Source organism: Chelonoidis abingdonii, chromosome 5, assembly GCF_003597395.2.
Source record: "Chelonoidis abingdonii isolate Lonesome George chromosome 5, CheloAbing_2.0, whole genome shotgun sequence".
Taxonomy (NCBI): Eukaryota; Metazoa; Chordata; order Testudines; family Testudinidae; genus Chelonoidis; species Chelonoidis abingdonii.
The window spans coordinates 127,191,618-127,215,782 of NC_133773.1; the positions used below are offsets into that span (position 1 = coordinate 127,191,618).

General features: G+C 41.8%; 1 long non-coding RNA gene across 1 annotated transcript; it reads right to left on the bottom strand.

Annotated features, from left to right (window-relative positions):
* Positions 1 to 1,999: 1,999 nt before the first annotated feature.
* Positions 2,000 to 22,580, bottom strand: LOC142046946 (uncharacterized). Its single transcript, XR_012656040.1, has 4 exons — positions 22,336 to 22,580; positions 14,821 to 14,993; positions 3,243 to 3,275; positions 2,000 to 2,302 (listed from the first exon to the last, which is right to left on the bottom strand). It is a non-coding gene; the product is annotated as an uncharacterized LOC142046946 (long non-coding RNA).
* Between the last annotated feature and the right edge of the window lie 1,585 nt (positions 22,581 to 24,165).

Below are 24,165 nucleotides of genomic sequence, written 5' to 3' on the forward strand. Positions count from 1 at the left end.
CTACCTCCTATGAGACCTGGGGCATGAGCCTCAGTTCCCCATCTGTAAAATGGGGATAAAAAAACTTCTCTACTCCCAGGGGGATTGGAGGCTTCCAGATACTATGGTAATGGTAGCTATATAAAGACTTACGATAGACAAACCAATTCTTGAGCACCTCTTTGATAAAATGGTGTCTCTGAGGTGAGTCTAAGTCATTTGATAGGCTGGAGTTTTGTTGTGTTTTTTTTTTCCACTTGGGGTGGCAGAAAACATGGAGCCGGCCCTGCCGACTGTTTCCTGGAGTGCCCAGGCAAAGTATTGAAGACAAGGGTTACATATTAAAATAAATTATAACACACATTCTAGAACCTAGACTTATTTAACTAGATACCTTACTGTCATATAGAGCAGAGCTCACCCAAAAGCTTCCAGCATCTTTACAGCCAGAGTTGGCTGTGAACTTCCAGTCATGAGACAAGACATGCTGTCAGTTTGCCTGTTAGGTGAAAAAATGCAGGAGGTTGTATCCCTGCATCCCCAGTTATACACCCACAATCCATTATCCTTATTCATAAATAAGGTGCCCCCTGCCTGTGGGTTTTTTTCCTGTATACTTCTTTCTTGGTAATTTCACAATCTCAAGATTAGCATTTGGCTCAGTCTGCAATCAGCATACAATACACAATACCCACAGGACCAGACAGAGAGAGAGATTAGCATCTATTACTCCTACCTGGGAACCTGTCTTAACTCCCAGACTTTAAGTGCATAATTTTCCATATAGATCAGTAGTTTTTCTATTGGGAGGCCACAGAGTATGTCTAATGGGTCTGCCAAAGGTGGTTGTTAGCGTACAACGGTGGTTTTCAACCTATGGTCCATGGACCCCTAGAGGTCTGCAGACTATGTCTAAAGATTTACAAAGGGTCCGCACTACCATTTTTAGGGGTCTGCAAATAAAAAATGTTGAAAACCACTGGTATAGAGACATAACTCTTGAAATACTATCTGTATATACATTTTTCAATGACTGATGACCAATGGGCTACTAACTTTTGGTAGAGACCTCAGATGCTATCATTTGGTGAACTAATATGTATATACCTGATTCAAGGGAATCCCTAGGCACCCCTTGTGCCCTCTGCCAGCTAGCATCAAGAGGTGCCTGGGTCAGAACCTCACATTAAGATCAAGAGTAGAATATTGCCAATATGCAGTTGTTAAATTACAGGTTGTTGTCATTATTTAAGTGCCTTTTTGCCATGTTCAGTATCACTGAGTGGTGGAATATGCCCACACTTAGGACCAGAACTAGATTAAGGCAAACTTTGGTACCGCAATTGCCTAAATGTGTGTAAAACTTACTTGGTGAAATCATACACACAGGCCACACTACAAGAACGGACACTGGGCTGTTACTCCTGCCTAGCACTCAATTAGCACTTGAATTAACAAGCCAGTTTAACTGCTTTTAATCAAAGAACTCTATAGCCTTGAAGCTGCTTTCCTATTTTTGCAAATAGGGAAGCAGATTCTTTCAGTCCCACTCTGTGTTATCAGTGTCAAGACGGCAGCTTCCTATTTGACAATTCATTTGTATTGTATTTAATACACTTAATTATTTAATTTAATTTGCAATTAGATGTAGTGAACAGACTGCAATTTATATTCCAAATATTCTCCTTTAACTTGCTCAGATGATGACAATTAGAGATGTAAAGATACTGCAAATGAGTATTCATGAGCATTTGTTCAAATAGAAACCACAGATCCACGTTGATACAAATAAGTGATCATGACTGCTGTTTTGTCAATATTTTTGTCAACAAAAGCTTGTTCCCAAGAAGGCTTTTCAAGAAGGGAAAGTGCTGCAAATATATGTGAAACTATGTAATCACACAGGAAAACCCATGCAAATATATTTGTGCCTGAAATGTCAGGTGGTCATTTGTGACTGGTCTGAGAGAAATGCAGTCAGGAAGTAGAAATAATATCAGGTGATTTAGCTGACAACCACTCAAGATCAATAGTATATTACAAATAGAAAACACATGACCAAAAGTTACACCAAGTAGTTCACAACCAGCCATAGACTGAAATATATTCTTAAGAAACAATTAATTGCATGATTTCAAAAAATGAATAAAAACCAAACTCTGTGGGTAATTCACAATCCTGAACTTGGGCTCAATTCAGTTCTGGTGAACAGGCTGACAGCCTGAATTCCTGAATGGGAAGAGGAGTGAGAGTGTAATCAGATTGCTGTGGGTCTCAGTTTGAAATAATCTTCTTTGGTTGGTTCAAAATGATTCTTATTCCACTGTCATAAATAGATAGCTAAGGGTTAATGTTTCTTTTACCTGTAAAGGGTTAACAAAGGGAACCAAACACCTGACCAGAGGACCAATCAGGAAACCGGATTTTTCAAAGTGAGGGAGGGAACTTCAAGGGTGTTCTGTTTTTTGTTCATGTCGTTTGTTTTCTCATCGGCTATGAGAGAGAAGATGGTTATTCATTTCTATCTACCAAGCTTCTTTCAACCCTCTGTTTACAAGGTGTAAGTACAAAAGGAAAGCAATAGGTTTATATTTGTTTTGTATTTAACATGTGTGATAATCTTGACTGGAGTTTTAAATTGGATATCTTTTGAATAGACTGTTTTATATCCATTATTCTTATAGCAAATAGCCCTGTATGATCTCTCTGGAATGCAGCGTTTACTATCTTATGTATAATTTCCGTTCTTTTTTATATAAAGTTTTCTTTTTTAAGAACTTGTTTGAGTTTTTCTCTGGGGAGGGGATCTCTCTTGTGTTAAGAGCTACGGAGAGAAGCTCGGCAGCACCAGGGAGTTGGTGGGGGGAACAGAGAGATAGGATCACCTCTGTTTCCTTGTGCTTGAGGTTTGTCTCTTTGATGAATAAGGAGACATGCTTTTTGGTATTTGTGGATGTAAGAAGGGTAAAAGCGGCCCCATCTAGTACCGGATTGCATCAGCTCTCTCGGTATAGCAGAGAGGAAGTCTGGGTGAAAGAGGAGGGGGAGGAGTGGAGGATTTCCTTGCCGGTAGACTCAGAGCTTCTGGGTCTTGGGGGTCCCCCCAGGGAAAGGATTTGGGGAGCCCGGAGAGTTTGATCAGGTATCATGAAATCCTGATTGGTGGCAGCGAGATCAGATCCAAGCTGGTAACTGAGCTTGGAGGTTTCATGCTAGCTTCTCAGTTTATGAACGCTAAGGTTCTAATCTGAGTAGGAAGCTACAACAATGTGGAATGGCCCAGGGCTGGAACTCTGCTGAAAGAAATGAAAAGCATTCATAAAATTATGTCATGTGCTGAGTGTGCCAGGCCATTATGCAATAATAGCTAAAACATTCTGTAATTAAAACAAGTAGCTAGTTATGGTGTCTGAATGTGATCAAAGCCCTTTTGTCCACCCTGACACTTGGCACATGTGAAAGATTTCTGCTTACATGGAAAATACTGTTGTGGTTTTTCTCTTGGTTTTAAGTGGCAAGAAACATACATCTCAGATTATCCCCAAACTGAAAGAAAACAGTAACGGGGAACTGAGAACCAAAATGTACACGATGTAAAACGTCTACTATTTCTGGGAGACAAAACCTCTGATTGCCCATAGGAATGACTTCTGAGTAGAGGTAGAGCTGCTGTGGTGGAATCAGGTCATTTTTCAGATGAGATAGGAATAAAGCTTCTGAAGTCATTCCCAAATGAGTATCGCTGCCTTCCTAAAATAAGAACTGCTTTTGCTTAACCAATATTTAAAAGTCAGAATTGCGACAGCCCAAGAGTCTCTCATTAAGGGTCTTTTTTATTACATGGACTGGAAAAGGCTTGTGATGTTTTTATAGAAAAAAGTTCCTTCTCATATATATAATGTATACTATCTCTTCTATGTCCTCAGCTTACATCTTGGCTATAAAACAAAAGGGTGGAGCAATTAAACATATTCCCCTTCTGCTCCCTCCCTTCCCCAAAAATTGTCTATATATCTCTGAAGAAAATTTCATTTCCTTGGGTAAGATTCTGAGAGGATAAAGCAAAATGAATTAAAAATACAGGTGATCATTTTGGCTGCAAAATGCTTTGAACGGTGAAGAAAGTGACTTGGAGTTGGATATTATTGGGTATAGACAGCTTTTTCTTTCCATTTGCATTCTAGCCTTTTGAAGTGTGCTTTACCTACAATTACACTTCATAGTTATTGCAACAGTACAATAGGTTAGTTTCTAGTAGAAAATAGAATCACAGTATGCACACATTTTCCCCAATATTCTTGCACCTTTGGAACCATTATTTTCCTTTTATACCCTTTGCTATCAAAGCCTTCACTGTGGATGTAGGACATGCTTCCACTCAATTAAAAATTAGATTTCCCAAGAAAAAATGGAGCACCATAAGCAAAAATGTTTCCAACGGTACAGAAAACATAAAGAAAAAGTTGATTAGAAAGACACATGAAAATGAATTGAAGTATAAGGAACAAGATAGAGAAAGAGTGAGGGTCTGGCAGGAGGAGACTATTGGAAGGAATCTCAACATTGAGTGTTTAGGTCCTGGAAGAGGCAAAACTGAAAATTGGTCAGTCCTGGGTAAGGTCACTTAAAGCTGATGCAATTGTTTGCATGAAAGTTCACATTCAAATGTAGCAATTGTGTATGTGGCCAGAGTATCTGTATGCAGATTCCTGATGAGTTGGGCCACAAGGCTGAATCCATTTTAAATGTAAAATGCAGTGGAACAGTGATTGAAATGACATCGGGATATTGTCAAGCCACCAATTGATGTGAGAGTTGCAAGGATTAGTCTCCTAGGTAGCAAGAAAGGTGTTGATGGTTATCTGTTTTTACACAAGAATGCAACACAGCTGATATAGAGGATCAGACCATAGTTGTTCTACCTCATCTGGTATCTGGCCTCTAGCAGTTGCTGGTATCTTGTACTTCAGGAGGAGGCCAAAACAAAACAAAACCCCTGTAATATACCAGGCCAATTTGTGAAATGGGGAAAATCCTTCTTGATTGCTAGTTTATTACCCTGTCTAATGAGATGACTGTACCCATCTTTTAAATAAGAACATAAGAAGAGCCATACTGGGTCAGACCATCTAGCCCAGTATCCAGTCTTCAAACAGTGGCCAATGCCAGGTGCCCCAGAGGAAAAGAACAGAACAGGTGATCATCAAGTGAGCCATGTACTTTATCTTGCATCACCTAAGTCTGCGCCCAGCCCCACTCAGAGTTTTGCAAGCTGCACTTATAGATCCAGGCTTTTCTGTAAGAGTAGCTTTGTTTCTCCAACCACCTAGTTAACCGATGTCCTCCTTCTCTGTACCCTATAAAATCATAGTGTTGAGGGTGGCTCACAAGGTATCATCTTGATACACAGAGGGAATATTTTTGTCTTGATCAGAACTATACATAGTGTGCCCAGATACTATGGTTATAAGCATCAATATAAATGTCTGTAATAAATAAAAATAATTGCAAATGTTAAACCACTTCTGAGGCCTATAACACCTCTGCCCCTCCACCCCTGTTTATATCAACCTACAGAACAGATGCGAAAGGAATCAGTAATCCTGCCACCCTTGCCCTCTTATGCCAACATTTCTATGGCACTTCTTCAACTTCTGGCAAATCATTTTCTATCCAGACAATTGTGAATATGTTTCATGTTGTCAGAGAGAGCCAGAGAGGCAAGCCAGAAATTGAGCCTGTTAAGCTAAACAGAACAAATCAGCAATTATCTGCATATAAATATAGTTTATGCTTTTCCACTTGAAACAAAATTCCTTATCAGCTCTGTCTCAGATGAAAACACGCAGGGGACACTGTGAGCACAGGAGTAGCCCTTGCCAAATGCCCTTCCTGAGAGGAACCAAGAACCTTCATTGGCCACTGACTCCATACATGTGTTGCCCTTTGAAGGAGAATTTTTAACACATTGTGAAAAATAAGATTCCAGAAAGCACTTTTCACGGAGAACATAGAGCATGTCTCACTCAGAATATGGTCTATTTCTAGGGCAGAGACTGAGGTCATGGTACAAATACAGAGAAGTGGATGTGAGGTCATTCATAAAATGGAATAGTCTTATCTGCTAAATGTTTTTCCTGCTCCCCGCCCCCCTTTGATAGATCCAGATCCTGCTTTTGCTGAAGTCAATGGGAATTTTGCCACTGACTTCAAAAGGAGCAGTATTGGGCCTTTAAAACCATCAAATACAAATAAGGCTTTTCCTCCTCATCTCAACCCTCAAATCAAATTAGTGGCTGCAGCTTCCTTTTTTCCTTCCCTCCTTCTTCATTTCCTTATTTTTCTTTTCAAAATGTATTAGCCAAATTCATTCCCAGTGTAACGCAATTCAAGTCGATGCAGGCACATCTGGGATGGATCTGGTCTGTTTTATTAAAAGAAATTGAAAATTCCCAGTATAGCAATGCACAGTCATAGACAAATAGAAATATAGTGAATCCACCTAGCACCATAAATGGAAGGTCTATAATTATATATTATTAAATGGCAGGTAGCACTCCAACAAACCAAATTCCTCACTCTCCTTTTAAATCGCCCCTAAGAATATTGGCTTCTCTACAAGCCCTGCTAGGGAGAGATGCCCGGCAGCATGCTTTGAAAGACCAAAAGGTAGACCATTTTACCCCAGGAGCACATTAATTACTATGAAAACAATTATGTAACTGATCTAGAGAGAGCTTAGTGACAACCACAAGTGAAAGATAAAGATATTGCATAGCGTGGTTTGAAATTTATGCCATAGTTTGAAGGCAGCATGATCTGGTGGACTGGACATGAGCCTGAAAAGCAGGTACTCCTCTGGGCTGCTCCTGCCCCCAGGCCACCAGGGCAGACTGTGCTTACCTTACCCAAAGTGCTCTGAGAGCTATGTATGAAAAGCATTATAAACAGCTAAGAATTGCTCCTCATACAAGTGGTCCCCTTGACTTACTTGCATGAAAGGGACCAGCAGATGCACTCCCAGGCCTTGGCTAATCACTAAACCTTTCTGGGATGGATTCACACATGCACATGGTTTATAAGAGGCCTGGACCCCATGCAACCAAAACTCCTCACTGGGTGGAGAGCTGGAACAGCAAGAAGACACTCCAGTGTCTCATCCAGTGAGGAATGCACACAAAAAAGCAAGTGGTCACCTAGTGCTGTGCTGAACCAGCGCTTCCCCCTTGACTGTCTCTGATGGTTGGGCTACTAAAGAGTGTTCAGCAGGATGCTGTTTGCCCTTCCCCAGGGTGAATTGCACCCAGAATGCCGTGGGCCTCATTAGCATAGCGAGCTCCTGTTGCACATCCCTGTACCAGTCAGGGAGAATCTGGCCCTCTGTCTACTGAGAACAATACTTGCACCAGTCATTTCAAAATCTATTGTGTAAACCCCATGACTGCTTATTACTGATCATTCAGGTTCATTTCCAACAGTCTGATGATGAAGAAGGAAAGTATTCTTATACTTGCTTTTGGATGAAATGAAACTCCTTTTCCCTTGACCCCTTGGGGTCATTTAAAGAGCCTTCATTTTGTTTCACACATGCAGGAGTATTAGCTATGGTGGCCTGGCAAATTTCCAGCTTGATTAATAATATTTAGCCTTCCTATATTGCCCTTACGGTTTCCATTGCATAGGCTCATAGACTCATAGACTCATAGGTCAGAAGGGACCAATATGATCATCTAGTCTGACCTCCTGCACAAGGCAGGCCACAAAACCCTACCCATATACATTTATAACAACCCCTAACCCATGACTGAGTTATTGAAATCTTCAAAATTGTGATTTGAAGACCTCAAGCTGCAGGGAATCCACCAGCAAGCGACCCATGCCCCACGCTGCAGAGGAAGTCGAAAAACCTCCAGGGCCTCTGCCAATCCGCCCTGGAAGAAAATTCCTTCCCGACCCCAAATATGGCGATCAGCTAAACCCTGAGCATGTGGGCAAGACTCACCAGCTAGCACCCAAGAAAGAATTCTCTGCAGTAACTCATAAAGTGCAGAGCTGCTGTGTGGTAATTACATAGGTGCCATGTTTTACTTCAGAGGTGGCTGCAATTCAGTGTTGGGGGACATGATCTTCTGAATCGTTTGCATACCAATTAAAATGTATAGTGTGTTGAGATACTTGGGAGGAAGGGTTCTATTTAACTATAAGCTGTTATATTCTTCTTTTTATTATTATTATTTATTATTATAGTTTTTTAGTCCCAAATAGACCTAGAAACATGAAAAATGCAATCAGTACAGGACCCAGCCAGAAAAGGAACTGATTTCACATGGCATCTTTCTGAAGAGTTTCTTTGGCATCCAATTCATAGATGAAAAAGTGGAGCCAAAAGTATTTTTCAAAAGGGGGATTCTTTAGCCATTTCAGATTTCATTCAGTTGTTCCAATGAAATAAATACATCTGCCTTACACAATTGAAAGAGGTATTTACTGCCTGTGGTTTAACAACTGTACTAAGTCAAAGGAACCAGTCAACTAGAGCCTTATAGTTCTTGTCTGAAGTGAAGATGGGAGAAAAGAATGAGACTACAATGTGGTATTTATAATAAAGATGAAATGAGTGGAACTCAATGGCGCCAGCAGCCCTAGAGCTCCTGCTGTTTGGGCTAATGCATTTTGCATTAGCGAGTGTGGGTATCTGGCATCCAGTAAGGTACTGAAATGCTTTTACAAAATAGTGACATTCTTAGAGCAGCAACGTTCCTTCCAAACACCAGCAATACACTTTCAACTGGTAAAATTCAAACATGCGGCACCTAAAGCTGGGTGAACAGCAAAGGGAGTAGAGGCACAAACGTTTTAGCCATTTTCCACTCGCCGTGTTCAGACCTCTTTTGTATTTGCTTTCTTGACAGATTCACTCCTGTACCTCTGGGAACAGCTGCCCCAGAAGGAAGATTTACTCTGGGGTCAGGGACTGTCAGTGCTGCTGCTGTCATTCCCTGGGTGTCCCATTAGGAAAGGGCAGCTATACAATGTGGTTGGGGTGGTATGAGATCAGTGCCTCTCCCAATTGGTCTAGCTTTGCCCCACCTCTCCTGTCTGGTCTTACTCATTTTGTGGACAGAACCACTGGTTCGTCCCCTTGTGGTGGAGTTGGTACCAGAGGCAGCCCACAGTCTGGGTTCTGCAAGTGGATCACGTTGAGGGAACTTGCCCAGTGTATCTTCTTTCTTATTGTGGGAGTTCTCTGAAAAGAGCCACTCAATGTGCAGCAGCAGTCAAAAAAGTGAACAGAATGTTGGGAATCATTAAGAAAGGGATAGATAATAAGACAGAAAATATCATACTGCCTCTATATAAATCCATGGTACACCCACATCTTGAATACTGTGTGCAAATGTGGTTGCCTCATCACAAAATAGATATATTGGAATTGGAAAAGGTTCAGAAAAGGGCAACAAAAATGATTAGGGGCATGGAATGACTTCCGTATGAGGAGAGATTAATAAGACTGGGACTTTTCAGCTTGGAAAAGAGACAACTGGGGGGGATATGATAGAGGTCTATAAAATCATGACTGGTGTGGAGAAAGTAAATAAGAAGTGTTATTTACTCCTTCTCATAACACAAGGACTAGCTGTCACCAATGAAATTAATATGAAGGAGGTTTAAAACAAACAAAAGGAAGTATTTTTTCACACAACGTACAGCCAACCTGTGGAACTCTTTGCCAGAGGATGTTGTGAAGGCCAAGACCATAACAGGGTTCAAAAAAGAACTAGATAAATTCATGGAGGGTAGCTCCATCAATGGCTATTAGCCAGGATGGGCAGAGATGACATCCCTAGACTCTGTTTGATGGAAGCTGGGAATTGGCAACAGGGAATGGATCACTTGATCATTACCTGTTCTGTTCATTCCCTCTGGGGCACCTGGAATTAGCCACTGTTGGAAGACAGGATACTGGGCTAGATGGACCTTTGGTCTGACCCAGTATGGCCATTCTTATGTTATTAAAAGAAACCTAATCTCTGTATCTTTTACTATTACAGCATTCGAGTAGCTAGTGTTCTAGTTGCCTTGGAAGCGACCTGAAATTCTCAAAGGAAGAAATGTACTTGCCAACAAACAGAAGTCACCAGAGGGATTTATTTATCACTCTTACCCCCATCAGGAGGCTGAGATGTGTGTCTTTATTTCTTCATGAAAGCAACTGCAAGGTTCCACCCTCCTGCATCTGTGGACAGCAGATCCATTACAAAGGTGACAAAAAAAGACTAGCAGAACAAAATCTGCAGTAGGTGAAGGCCCCTGGGTTTAGTTGTCACCAGAAACAGTATAACAAATGTTACCATGTCTTTTACCTGCCACGTGGGTAGAAAAAGGAAAATCAATACCATGGCTTTTCTTTTCATTTTTGACAGCTACTAAGAAAAACTCATGGCCCGAAGACACAAGTGAGCTCAGAAACTGACTGACTTTATTTCAATGATTCTCAAATTGGTGGCAACTGGAAGTATCTTTCTTTGAGTGTTTCTTTAGTGTACGCTCTAGGCATGATCAAACTTTCTGACGCAACCAAAATTGGAAGGGTAGCAAAACCAGCATAATGCTACCAAACCATAAGTCTCCTAAAGCAAATAGAAGCCTGCTTCTGCAGTTTTACTCTGGTTTAACTCCATAGTCTTCAATAGATTTATTCTTAATTCACTCTAATGAAAGTGAGAAGAGATGCTGCATGAAAAATTTCTACCTCTCTGGAAGTACCCTTATCATTGCACAGAACTGAATGGAAATAAATACACGTCATTCTGAAGAGGAAAATCTGAAGGTACTGAAAAAGTTGCTAAAAAGTGTGGGAGCAAGGCAATAAGGAGTGATGTGGAGATTGAGAAAGGAGCAAATCCTGTGGTTGGCCTGGTGCTTAGGCTAGCCCTAGTGCCGAGGAAAAAGCCAACTCCAGTTCTAGTAGTGTGGTTCAGTGGGCTGACTAGGCGCTGTGAGCTCCTGAGCTCCACTCCCATTCTCACACTGACTATTGTGTTCTTGGACAAGTAACTTATGGCCAGATTTTCAGAAGCGTCCAGCATCCAGCGGCTTCCATTGATCTCAATAGGAGCTGCTGGGTGCTTAACTCTTCTAAAAGTCTGGCCCTTAATGTGTCTTAGTTTGCCCTTCTGTAAAATGGGACAATTTACCTGGCTCACAGGGTATAGAGAGGATTAATTAGTTAACATTGCCACACTACTTGGAAGCTGGTAACTATTATTTTGTGGGGTCACTAAAGTGCATGCCATGCTTTCATTTCCTTTAATTTCTGTATGTCCACCACTAGCTTTAGCAGGTGAGTCACCGGGAGATCTATGTGACTAAAAATAAATGTAAATCTAAAGTGTGCTGCCTCCTCCCTTGGGAAAATCTGCTTAGAATCTTTCCCCCTCTTTCATAAGGGTAGAGTAAAATAAAATGTGCATGCTGATTTCATCCAGACGAGAGGGTGAGATTTTTTTTTTTTAAGCACTGTATTTTAAAGGAGCAGTGATGGGACATGTCTTAAAAATTAAATAAACAGGCATGGATGTCAATGACGTCTATGGGAGGGCCAGAGTGTGGGCTGTTTGCTGTAGCAGGCCCTCCATTGAGGATTCTCCTACATCCCAAGCAGATTTTCAGAAAGTTTTCCCAGTATGTGCTCTTTCTAGCAATATCATTGTTATTTTCACCTCTCATTTTCCTTTTTCATTGTGCATCTGTTGACATCCATTGGCACTAGATGGAAAGGTGGCCTGCTGAGCCAGTGGGGGAGTACGAATTGTGACAGATAACATTGATTTATAGCCACTCAGTTCCATCATACAGGAAAGCGAAAACACTGCGTCACAACACAGACATGTGCTTGTGCTTGTTTTACAGAACTGGAGCACCTCAGGGACCAGTATATCACTGTCCACCCCAGTGCACAGCAAATTCCACCACTCCTTTATTTAGAATGATTTTGGCAACATACATAAAAGGTTTTTATACACCCAGAGGACAACAACAGAGAAATTATCTGGGACACAAGCTGAGGCAGGTTGGTTGAGAGAGCCAGCCAATCGATTGGGACTCAAGAAATCAGAGTTCTTGCCCTGGCTCTGCCACTGACTTCCCTTTTTAATCCTGGGCAGTTCCTTTCCCCTCTTGGTGCCTGGCTTGCCGCAGGTTATAAGACAGGTACTAATGCTAGCCTGCCTGCCCACCTTTGCACAACACTTGGCAATCTCTGGATGAAATGTGGTGGTATTATTCACTGCCCTTTTATTCTGCAGAATGGTGATTTATTTCTTCAGTAAAAAACTCAACCCTGAATCCCATTGGCCCATCATTCATGGGGTGATACGAGTGCTAAAGCAGGACAGTTATAAACCCTTATTTTCAAAGTGGTGCAGCATAAGCTTTCTCCTCTCACTCCCCGGAACAGCACACAATACTTCTCCCACCCCTCACCATAGGCCAGCTGTCAGTGCTGAGGGGCAGAGGCATCACTGCATAACAGTGCTCCCTAAGGAGTGGAGGAAAGGCAGTAGAACAGAACCGTGCGCTTAGTGCTCAGGAGGCTTAGCTGCTGAGAGCCTGGCAATGGAGTCACCTGCTGCTCAAGCACAGGCACAGAAGGGGAATCTGTACAATGCGGCTCCCCTGTGGGAATTTGGGAGCTACTTGGGAAAACATTCAGAATCTAGGAATGCATGAAAAATTGTAACTGTGGAGAGTTCTGCTTGGCTTAGTTCCTGCACATGGTAGGGAGGTTCCTGTGCACTTGGGGTGACATTTGCCTCCATTCCAGAGAGCTCACTGGAGGCCTATGCACCATTTAAGCCCACTAAAGCACACAAAATGGAGCTGACGTGGATTTTAAGTGATGCCTGGATCTTCCGCACAGGGGTGAGTCTCACCATTTGTAATGAATGTGTGCACAAGGGACTCCTGCTCTGAGACCTAGCCAAACAATCTAATTGATGGCATTTATGGATGCTATGTCTCAGTTTTTGTAAGCTAGCAGATCTTCCAAGTCCTGACCCATGCAGCTTGTGTAGCAGGAACTCTGCCTTTTTGTGTGTATGGATTATAGCATGAGGTCATTAAATACTGTCTCATGCTGCACAAACACCAGGGGGCAGAGTGAAGATTGCACAGAGAACCTTAATTTTGTTGTTTGCTTACTTTTGAGTGTAAATTTTGTAACATCAGCGGTCATTGTGAAAACTGTTTTCATTGCACAATGCTTAGTTCACACAGTCACAAATAAGATGCACTCAGGATATTTTACATAAAACCAGGAAAACACTTTAATTTTAGGAAAGAATCCTATGGCATCTTATAGACTAATAGATGTTTTGGAATATGAGCTTTCGTGGGTGAATACCCACTTCGTCGGATGCATGTAGTGGAAATTTCCAGGGGCAGTATATATACGCAAGCAAGCTAGAGATAATGAGGTTATTTCAATCAGGGAGGATGAGGCCCTGTTCTAGCAGTTGAGGTGTGAAAACCAAGGGAGGAGAAACTGGTTTTGTAGTTGGCAAGCCAGGATTACAAAGACTGTCAGTAGAGTTGCATCAAGAACAAAAATGGCCTGATATCTATTGCATTACATGTCTATTTTCCCCTTAATAAGAAATATTACTGTGTTTTAATTCAAAGGAAATAAATATCTTTGCTGATAAAGCAAGAGGGAGGAGAACTGTAGAGGCAGCACATTCATCTTCTAATCTGTGGTGTGGGAGGGAGATATGAGGTGTAGGATTGGAGTTGGTAGAAGGAGAGTACTTTGGGTACTGTGGAAGTGAGGTTGATTAGAGATTGGGCCTTAACCAAAACCTCTGGTCAGAACAGAACACCCTGAACTTGGAGGGTGTTTGAAATTCAAACCAAAGTCTGTATTTGACAAATGGCCCCTTTGACTGCTAATCCAGGAGATTCATATGGATTGGTTGAGCACAGAGCTCACTTGGTAAGAGGCACGGGGACAGATCCTTAGCTGGTATATGTTGATGTAGTTCTGTTAAAGACAATAGTTCCTTGCCAGTTTACACCAGCTGGGGATCTACCCTGCTGTGTTTTAGTAGGTCAAATACAGTTCTGGCAGTGAGGGCATCTAGGTTCTAATGCTGGTTCTGACAGGGACATGCTATGTGACTTTGGACATGTCGTTTAACCTCAGTTTCTCCATCTTTAAAATAGGGGCAATAATGTTAACCTAGAGTACCTGTAGGTTTTCTCATTGGCTCAAAACGTAATAGCTCTCTTTCCTGTACAGCAACACAGGGCCACTGAGGGTACAGCCACATTGGGATAAAAAACCCACAGCATGGCCATGGCTGGCCCCAGTCATGTGACTCGAGCTCACAGGGCTGAGGCTAGTAGGCTAAAAATTGCAGTGGAGACAGTTAGGCTTGAGCTGGAGTGCGGACTTTGAGGATCTCAGGCCTGAGCCCAAACACTGCAATTTTTAGCCTCACAGACTGAGCTCCATCAAGCCCAAGTCAGCTGACCCGGGCTCTGAGACTCAGTGCTGTGGGTTTTTTATCGCAGTGTGGACATACCCTGAGAGAACATCATGCCAGTGCTCTGCTCCCAGCACTGGCTCCTCCCCTGGAACGAAAAATCAAAGCCAGGGTTTGGTCCTAGCATACAAAGCTTTCCACAGCTCTGGCCCACTTAACCCAATGAAACTCCTGACTTCTGTGTGGCCTTGGCATCCCACAAATGTTCCAGTGGAACTGTTAGCTAAATGGGTGAGACTTATGAGTGTGGTTGACCTGGGTTTGTTGGCAGCTTGCCCAAAGCTGTGGAACTCACTTCCAGAACACATCAGAATGACCACGAATCTTGCTGTCTTCACTGTCTGTACGGTTCCATTGTTAAAGCTGATTGTGGTGTCCAGGATGATGATGCTGGTGTGGGAGTGTTCCAAGAGAGTTTGATGGATGGTTGTTGAAGTTGTGGTAGAAATCTGAGGGAGTTTACATCATCTGTCCACAGGAAGAAAATATCATTGATGAATTTCAGATATATCAATTTCAGGTATATCACTTCCTATTGGAGGGGATAAGACTGTAAGAGTATACTGACTTTCTGGGGCCACACAGATATGCCTGTAAATGTATTATAGGTCTTTTCTTTTTCTTTTTCTTTTTTTTTTTTTTTGAGGAACAAAACCTGCTAATATATTAAATGTGGCTGTTGTCAGAAAAATTACTGTGTAAAAATGACGTTGCAAGGCGCCACCTCTATTTTTTCTCTTGCTGTGATTTTACAAGCCAAAAGATGGTTATCCAGATGGCCAGTGCTGAAAACTCCCTGTAAGAGCTGCAAATCAAGCGGTGTTCTCTTTGCCTCTTAATTGCTTATCAGTAATAAATATTCTACAGTCTGATGTTAGTTGATGATGTACGAGACGCAATAGAATCAAGCTTGCTTTTCCATACCTATACTAACTTTTCAGTGCTGACAGTAATAAAAAAATGTTTTTCCAGTAAATACAGAAGATATGACTCACAACTACACAGAATGCACGTGTAAGAAAATGGTTTTACGCTTTCTGACTACAATGGCACTTTAAATTTTTTATTGCAGGTTGACCCAAACCTCCACATTCACCTCCCTTTTCCATGAAAATGGAACATTCCACTTGCTAGTGCTGAACTGGATTCACCTCTGGGGCTTTTTATTTGTGCCCAGCCTGGCTAAGAATTGTTGGAATCTTTAATTTCACTAAGGCATGTCCCTGATTGCAACAGTTGTGTAACTGTAAAAGCAACTTATAACAACTGCTTGCTAGAAAATGTACTTACTCCCCTACAGGATGATCTTTGTTGTAGTTAGGGACATGCCTTAACGAAATTAAAGATAACCTAACATGAAGGCCTGATCTCAGATAACCCATTAAGAGATAAGTAATTGCTTCTAATTCTTCAGCTTGCTCAAACAGTAATTATTACAGAAACACACACACACTATGGGTCTGATTCTCAGTTACTCTAAGTCCCCTTTACATTGCTCTGGAAATGTAAAGGAGCATTACATTATACTTTTAGAGGGGCCTTGAAGTGGGTGTAAGTAAGATTTAAGTCCCTTTTCAATGCTAGAGTTGTCTAAGGGGAAGGGAGGCATAGAGTAACAGAGAATCAGGCCCAGTCTGCCATAACACACATTTCTGTAATAACAACAAGGAGTCCTTATGGCACCCCAGAGACTAACAAATTTATCTGGGTATAAGCTTTTGTGGGCTAGAACCCACTTCATCAGATGCATCTTCAAGGCATCTGATGAAGTGGGTTCTAGCCCATGAAAGCTTATGCCCAAATAAATGTGTTAGTCTCTGAGGTGCCACAAGGACTCCTTGTTGTTTTTTCTGATACAGACTAACATAGCTACCACTCTGAAACTTGTAATAGTGTGACTTAGTAGACAGAGCACTGGTGGGGGCTCAGGAAACCTGGGTTCTAGTTCTGGCTCTGCTACTGGCCTGCTGTTTGAACTTGGGCAAGTCTCTGTGCCTCAATTCCCCATCTGTAAAATGGGGATAATGATCCTGGCCTCTGGTGTAAAGTGCTCTCAGGTCTACTGCTGAAAAGCACTAAATAAGAGGTAGGTATTATTACTAGTAACAATTCTAAGCCTTCTCTAAGACAACGGGTGAAAACAGGGCTCTGGAACCCAGTTAAATATTTTAAGTACTAAAGTGTTCAGGTTTATTTTTCAAGTGTAAAATTATCAAAAGCATTTTACAGATATTAATTATGTTATCCCCCTGACAGCCCTGTGAGTGCGATAAATATTGTCATTCCAATTATAGAGAGGGGGAATACACAGACTAGAGAAGTGCGCATGACTTGAGCAGGCTAAGCATCAAGTCAGTGGAAGAGCAGCCCAAGTTCACGCAGTAATCTAGCCTCACTGTCAGATGCGCAGCCCATTGAAGGCAGTGGAAAGGTTGCCACTGACCCCCAAGTGTGTTGGCTCAGGCAAGTAGGACTAGATCCTTGTTTAAATGGGTTCCTGTCTGCATCCTGTATCACTTGCCAGACCGGTATTGCCCTGGCCTCTTCTTTTGTCATTCAGTATTGGACCCATTCTACAACAATATGCATTACCTCACCTTTTGGGGGTGAAGCCAGACCTTTTGGCATCTGCTCCCCTATTTGGTGTAAACATTGCTTGTGCCAATCAGAGGCGAACACACACAGGTTTTGGGGTCTGTCCACTATGACACTTCTGTGATGTCATAGTGGGTATTTTAGGGGTTGCCCTGCCATGTGCAGGCAGAGAGAGAGGAGAAAACGTGTCCCGTGTCCCGTGTATCCCGTGTATGCCGTGTATGCCGTAACCGAGCCTGATCACCTCGAAGCCTCTCTCTCAGCTCACGTGTTTCAAATAGAGCTTCTACGTTTGCCGGTCGTGATGTGTTGGTTTGTATTTGTAAGTATCAGTTATTACTAAATGCTGCATTTTGTTTGTAAATATTGTTAGTAGATATTTTAGGCATTGTGTGTTTTAGGTTTTGTTAACTCTATTAGCTAATCATAAGCTGCTCTCTTACCCCTTGTAACTATCCCCAATAAAATTTTAAATTGATTGATTTTAGTTGTGTGTGTGTGTGTCTGCAGTCTGCCTCGTGACCCATACTCTCCTTGCATCTCTTACCTATATAGTCTGTTGCCACGTGCAGCCTGGTAAATAACAGGCCTGCATTTCCTTTCGCCCCTGCGAATACGTGGCAATCTACAATCCTGAATCATGAACATTAATGGGAGTTTTTCCATTGACTTGAATAAGAGCACCATAATGAGGATTAGACTCGGCTCTTGACTCCAAACCCTGGGCCTGTCTGATTCACCCAACAATGTCCCCACTTCCCCCGCAAGCCACAGAGGCCTATGTTTTTTAAAGTGACCACTAATTTGGGGTTGCCAAACCTGAGACACCTTGGGCCTGATTTTTTGAGGCAGTGAACTCACTGGGAGCTGTGGGTGCTCAGCACTTCTGAAAATCAGATCAAACATGTCTCAGATTTGGCACTTAGAATCAATGGACATTGCTGAAATTGTTGGCTTCCTTAAAGTCTCTGTGTCTTGGTTTCCCCATCTGTAAAATGAAGGTAACGATTGTACCAGAAGTGAAATATGAAATTAAACAGAGTTTAAGACATCCATGGCCACATACAGGGAGAAAACTGTCCTTCTATCAGTGTGTGGAGACCCCTCTTCCTACGTAGAAAGAGAACTGTATTGCTTCATTAGAGAATTAAGCCTCGCAACACCTTAAACTGAAAAACCCAGAGGGACTGCCCCAAAGTCAGAGTGAGCCTGAGGTGCTGACATAGGGAAATACCAGGGAAAGAAAAAACCAAAAATATATAAATAACAAATAGCTACAGTGCGACAAATCCTGAAATGTGGGCAAGGACTGATTATAAAAGGATGCAGATGGTGAATTGTTAATGGAAGAGTTCCAGAGTTAAAGACCTCGCCTCTAGGGTCCTTCAAAGGTCATAACTCACGATTGTCAATAGTACTAACCATACTATCTCAAATGGTATATCAGGACATAAGGCAACCAAAGTCCCCTTGAGAAGAATGGGGCTATATTATTTAAGACTTTAAATAGTATTAAGAAGACTATGCTCAATAGAAAAGAGGCAGCCAGGGCATATGTTGGTGTGTGGCTCTCACCAGCTCTTGTGGGCATAAACTCTACTTTCTGCTTCCAAGTAAAAAGTTGTTTAAACCATACCATGAAATGATAGCTACCCTTTATCACTATAGAGCAGCTGCTTGTTAAGCGCTTGTCTATTCCTGCTGCCAGTGCATCGAATCATAGAAGTTGAAAATGGAAAAGAGCTATGTAGGGACCAAACTTCAGGCGCAAGTTTATTTTTCAGTGCATGTGTAAGTCTTTAAAGTCATTGGGTCTAATTCTCCTCTCACTTATATTCATTTTACACCTATGCATCTCCACTGACTTCAGTGGCACAACTACTGATTCTCACTGGTGTAGGTAAGGGAAGAATCAGACCTATAACATTTGTATCATTGTCATGCACCTTACAAAACTGTGGTTAAAGGATTTATCAGCACTCATGTAGGATGACCTGACCATTCATGGCTGCATCAATCACTAGTAATGTGTCCATATCAAAATCATGCTGATTATATCTTTATTCCACACATCATCATGACTTCCATGTGTACATGCACACACACACTCATAACTTGCTTAAGCAAACCCATATATTCTGCATTTCCTGGGACTGTGTGTGTCACCTTTATATGCTGAATGCAGTTGACACAGGTAGTTTAGCCCTGGATGAAATCAGCTGTGTTTAGCATCATGCTAGCTCCTATTTCATAATCCTTACCTACGCTAGTACTTATTCACGTAAATAGTCTAGTTGACTTCAATAGGTTTACTCCTCCCTATGTACTACTCAGCAAGTTTTTAGATGTGGAATAGTGGGCCCTGCGGAGGAAGAACACAAACATTGAAAAGTGCTCAATTATCTTAAAACAACTAACTTCAACAATAAACTCTTGCACACGTACAGCGGCAGGAGGTGAGATATTATATTTATCCTGATTGTTCTTTACTCAGAAATGTAAGTACATCATAAATTACTTACAAAGAGTCAGACTATCTTGCTTTTTCTCATTATTATTAGTATTATGTATTATCATAGTGCCTAACAGTCCTAGCCATGAACAAGCAGCAGTATGCTAATAGATTAGGAAAGAGGCTGGCAAAGATGCTCTGAGCCTTACTAGCTGTTGCCTGAAGTGTATCTCTGTTGCTCCAGATCAGAACATAGGACTGCCATCGCATAAGGGATACGTGATTGGGACTGTCCATTCTTTTCATTACATGCACTATACGTATGTTGAGGGTAAAGGGAATTTTGCCTCCTGTCACATAGTATGGAAAATACAGGCCTGTGCATGTGTATTTCCAGATACAATGCAGAGCCTTAAACACAAAGTAGCTTCAACTAGGGCCTAATCCTGCTCCTTATTAAGTCAATGGCAAAATTCTCAGCTTCAATGGGAGAAGGACTGGGTTCATAGCAAAGAGCCATTCCTAGCCAGCAGGCAACCTGATTTTGTGACAGGCCCCTGATCTCAACTGCAGCAGTATTTGGACAGGTCAGGCAATAAGTGGAAAGTCTTGGAGCAATTCTATGTTCCCACCAGTCTATGGGCCAAATTCTCAGCTGCATGGTGCCTGGTGGAATTATTTACACCCGTTCAAAGCAGGTGTAAAATGCTATCAAATCAGAATTATAGGGCTGCCTGTCATGTTGTGTCACCACTTACACCTGTATAGAATGGCTGTCAAATTCAATCTTTCCATTTCAGGAACATGTTGCAGCTATTTTGCACTGGTCTATCTGGTGACACCACAGTAAAGAATTGGGTCTAGTGTCTCTGGACTTTTAACCTAAATGAATCCTGGAAAGAGATGAGGTTTAACACCTCAATTTATCTGACTGGCTTTGTTCCTTTTAGATAAAAATAGGCAGCCTACAATTTATTTGGCATCTCTTTTTGCCGCACTGAAGAGCCTCTTTTGCCATGGGGTAAATAAGATGGATCAGATTCTGCAACTCTTACTTATGCTGAATAGCTCTTACTCATTCATATAGTTCCACTGAAGTCAATGAGACTACTCATGTAAGTGCTATTCAACAGATGCAGAATTTGGCCTTATTGACTAAAGAAGTGACCAAGTCAGATCATGGCCTGATTTTTGTTAATATGTCCTGCTCTTGGTAAAGTAAATGAATTACCAGTTTTCAAGCAACAGCAGCTGTGCAGCTGCCACCAGCATTCTGGGCTAAAAGCACAAACTAAACTGTATTAGTGCAATTAGTATGGACATCAGAAGGGAGGCTCTGAGCCCCTTCATAACCAGTCTAGATTGGTATGTAAGGTTGATCCTATGCACAGCATATCCAGATAAGAAAAGGCAACTGGATATGCTGGTGGCATGCAGCGAGTTGGCAGATAGCTGTGACTACATTTCTAGTGGCCTTTAGGTGTTTCTCTAATTCAGGTTAGAGAAGATTTTGAGCTGTGCATGTTTTGGTCTTTTTTAAAATGTTAGTGCATATTTGTGCAGCACTGCAATTTTTTTAGCCTCTTGTTACTGTATGAAGTCACGTTTTGCAAAATACAGTCTTTATACAGATTCTAGACAGGCAGGTGCATTATCTCTTTCATTCCAATTCATCTCATTGACATATTATCTACTGTGAGATCTTGTTGGGGTTTTTTACATGTGATATTTCTGCACACAATTTTAAATCCTTCCTAGTCTATCTCACTGATGGTTAGCAGGAGATGTACAATACAGTATTAAAATCTTGAAATGTAGGTATCACTAAGGCTCCAGCTGAAGGTAAACCAGAAGTGAGGGAGAAATGATATATAGTATATTTGTTTATGGCCCCAATTCTGCACTGAGAGCTATGCAGGCAGACCCCTGCACCTGAGCAGAGCCTAAATGACATCAAAGGGTCTCTGGACAGAGCCATTTCCCTATATGGAGTCCCACTAACATATATGATTCTGCATGAGCCAACACTGATCCCAGGGTACCCTTCAGCACAAAGCTGTGCTTACAGGGTTCTCAGTGCAGGATCAGGGCCCACCTGAAGCTAAAGGAAGGAAAGTTCCACTAATTAAATGTTTATTAATGAAGCATTTTTCCACCTTGTGCTCCTTCATGTTAAGTAACAGGTAACAATTCTAGTGAGATATCATTTTCAGATCCAAAAATGGACAGAAACAGTAGGTAACGATACCCTAGTCTATCCATGGCAGGTTACTTTTCAGGTACATATTCCTTAATTCCTTCAATAAAGAACTAGACTGAAAACATTTGCTGCAATATTTAGATCTCAAACCAAAATTATCTCTGTTTTTCTGTGCATCCTAAAATACTCTTGGCTTAGGAAGAAATTTTCCATATGGGCAGGCTATTCTCCAACTGCCTTCTGCGGGGTTTCTTGCACTTTCCTCTGAAGCAGCTGGTATTGGCCACTGTCAGACAGAATACTGCACAAACTGGATCACTGGTCAAGTACTGCAGTTCCTAGTTTCCTCAAAGGATTGTGGGGAAAGAGGGAGAATACTGTTGTAGTCAGCCTGGGAAAGAAAATTTGTTAAAATCTCCTGACCCACCCTAGTCTTTACAGGGAGATGGCAGAAAGCAAGTAAACAAGATGAGGCCATTTGCCTCCTGCTGTCCTACATGCAGGAGGCCCATCTGGTTGCAACGCATAAAGCATACATACATGCCTACCACACACTGCAATACCTTCTATCATCCTAAGCAGAAGCAGGACGGAGCATCAATTGCATAAATGAATTGCAAAGTCATGTTTTTCCGTAAACAGCACCACAATATTGGTTTCTTTTTTGGTAAACTAGGTATGTACAGAATGCTACAAGCACAGCTTAAAACTTCCGCATGTGCTGTTGCTAGTGTTCTGCTTTTGCTTGCTGTGGGATGTGTTTTTACTTTCCTTTTAGCAACACCCCTATGACAGCAACAGTCGTCCAGCCAGGGGATGGCTACAAATATGTATATTGTGTATAACTGTAAAACAGAATTCTGAAAATATATTTGCTTATTATATTTATGTCAATTATTATTTATTGCTGCATCTGTTATTAAATATGTAAAGCCCATTGGGATGAAAAATGCTATAAAAATAGTTTATTACCTGAAGAGTTTGGATAAAGCATCACCAAGAAAACAAAGCCTGTTTGATTTAGTGGAATAAGCATCAGCTCTGAAAAACAGTGGGCCCAGTTTTCACATATAGATGCATTAAAAGGCTGTCATGTTTGAAATTGGGACTCCCTGAACTCAAAAATTTTCATCCCATCAGGTCTGGTTCAGATCTTTCTGAGGCAGAGTGACTGTGTGGGTCTTTGGGGCAAGACTTTAAAAAGTGTGTTTGTATGTTCTCTGTGAGAACGCTTAAAGCCAATATATTTAGAGGTGACTCATTTTGGGTTCTAAAGTTTAAGATAGCTTATGCCTGATTTTTCAGTGATGCTAAAACCCCACAGCTCCCATTATTTTCAGCTGGAGTTGTGATAGGGTGACCAGATAGCAAGAATGAAAAATTAGGACAGGAGAGACAGTAATAGTGTCCTGTGCTGGGGAGGGGGAGGGATGTGTGTGTGTTGGGGGGGATTAATAAGGTCCCATATAAGACAAATCCCCCAATATTGGGATGGTCTCAATAATATCAGGACATCTGAGTTGTGAGAACCCAGCCCCTCAGAAAATCAAATCCAAAATATTTCAAGATGGTCACCCAAAAATCAAAGCACCAAAATTGGAACATTTTTGGCTTCAAGAGTCTATGGCCTTTTATTGTAAGAGCAGGAAGTTTACCTTGGTATCTTAAAAAGGAAAATTTCCTGTGCCGAATGTATTTGCTTTACTTGCTGCAGCCCTACCATCCAGAGGCAGCTGCTTTTGGTGGTGCTATATATCTATACTATATAGTTGAGGTACTTTGCCTTGCATGACAAAGAATGGTAGTCTCTATAGAACAATCCCTGAATGGTGGATGCATTTGTTTTATTTAGCAGTTTCAGAGCTCATGCGTCTCACTGCAGCTAGGGAAGGAGAGATAGGACCCTACGGCTGCTATTCTAACAGCCTAGCATTTATCTCCAGTCCCTAACTGAGCTGCAGCCCAGACTTCTCTTCCTCACAGCAACACAATAATTCCACCAGCACCATAGGTGGATGGGCCCCTCCTCCTTCACTTGCCTGAGCCCCTCCCCTTTCACTTGCTTGCGACAAGACACACCTCTCCAAAACTATTGGCTAGTTTCCCCCTGTCTATTTGCATAGTATCCTCATCTCCAATCAGCAGCCGCTGACTGCTTAAAATGCATAAAGCCGGCCACTCAGTGAGACTGGGGGCTGGGCCACCACGTGCTGTTGCTAAGCTTCGGCTTCTAAATTGTTACTGTACTGGCTGACCTATCAGGGAGAAGATTTAGATCTGTCAACATTCTGTCTCCTAACCAGAGGGCGCTTGTCTGCACTGATTGGCTCTACTTTAGGACTTAATCCCGCCTCTACCTAGAAATGCTGTCCATGATTGGCGATGCCTGTGTG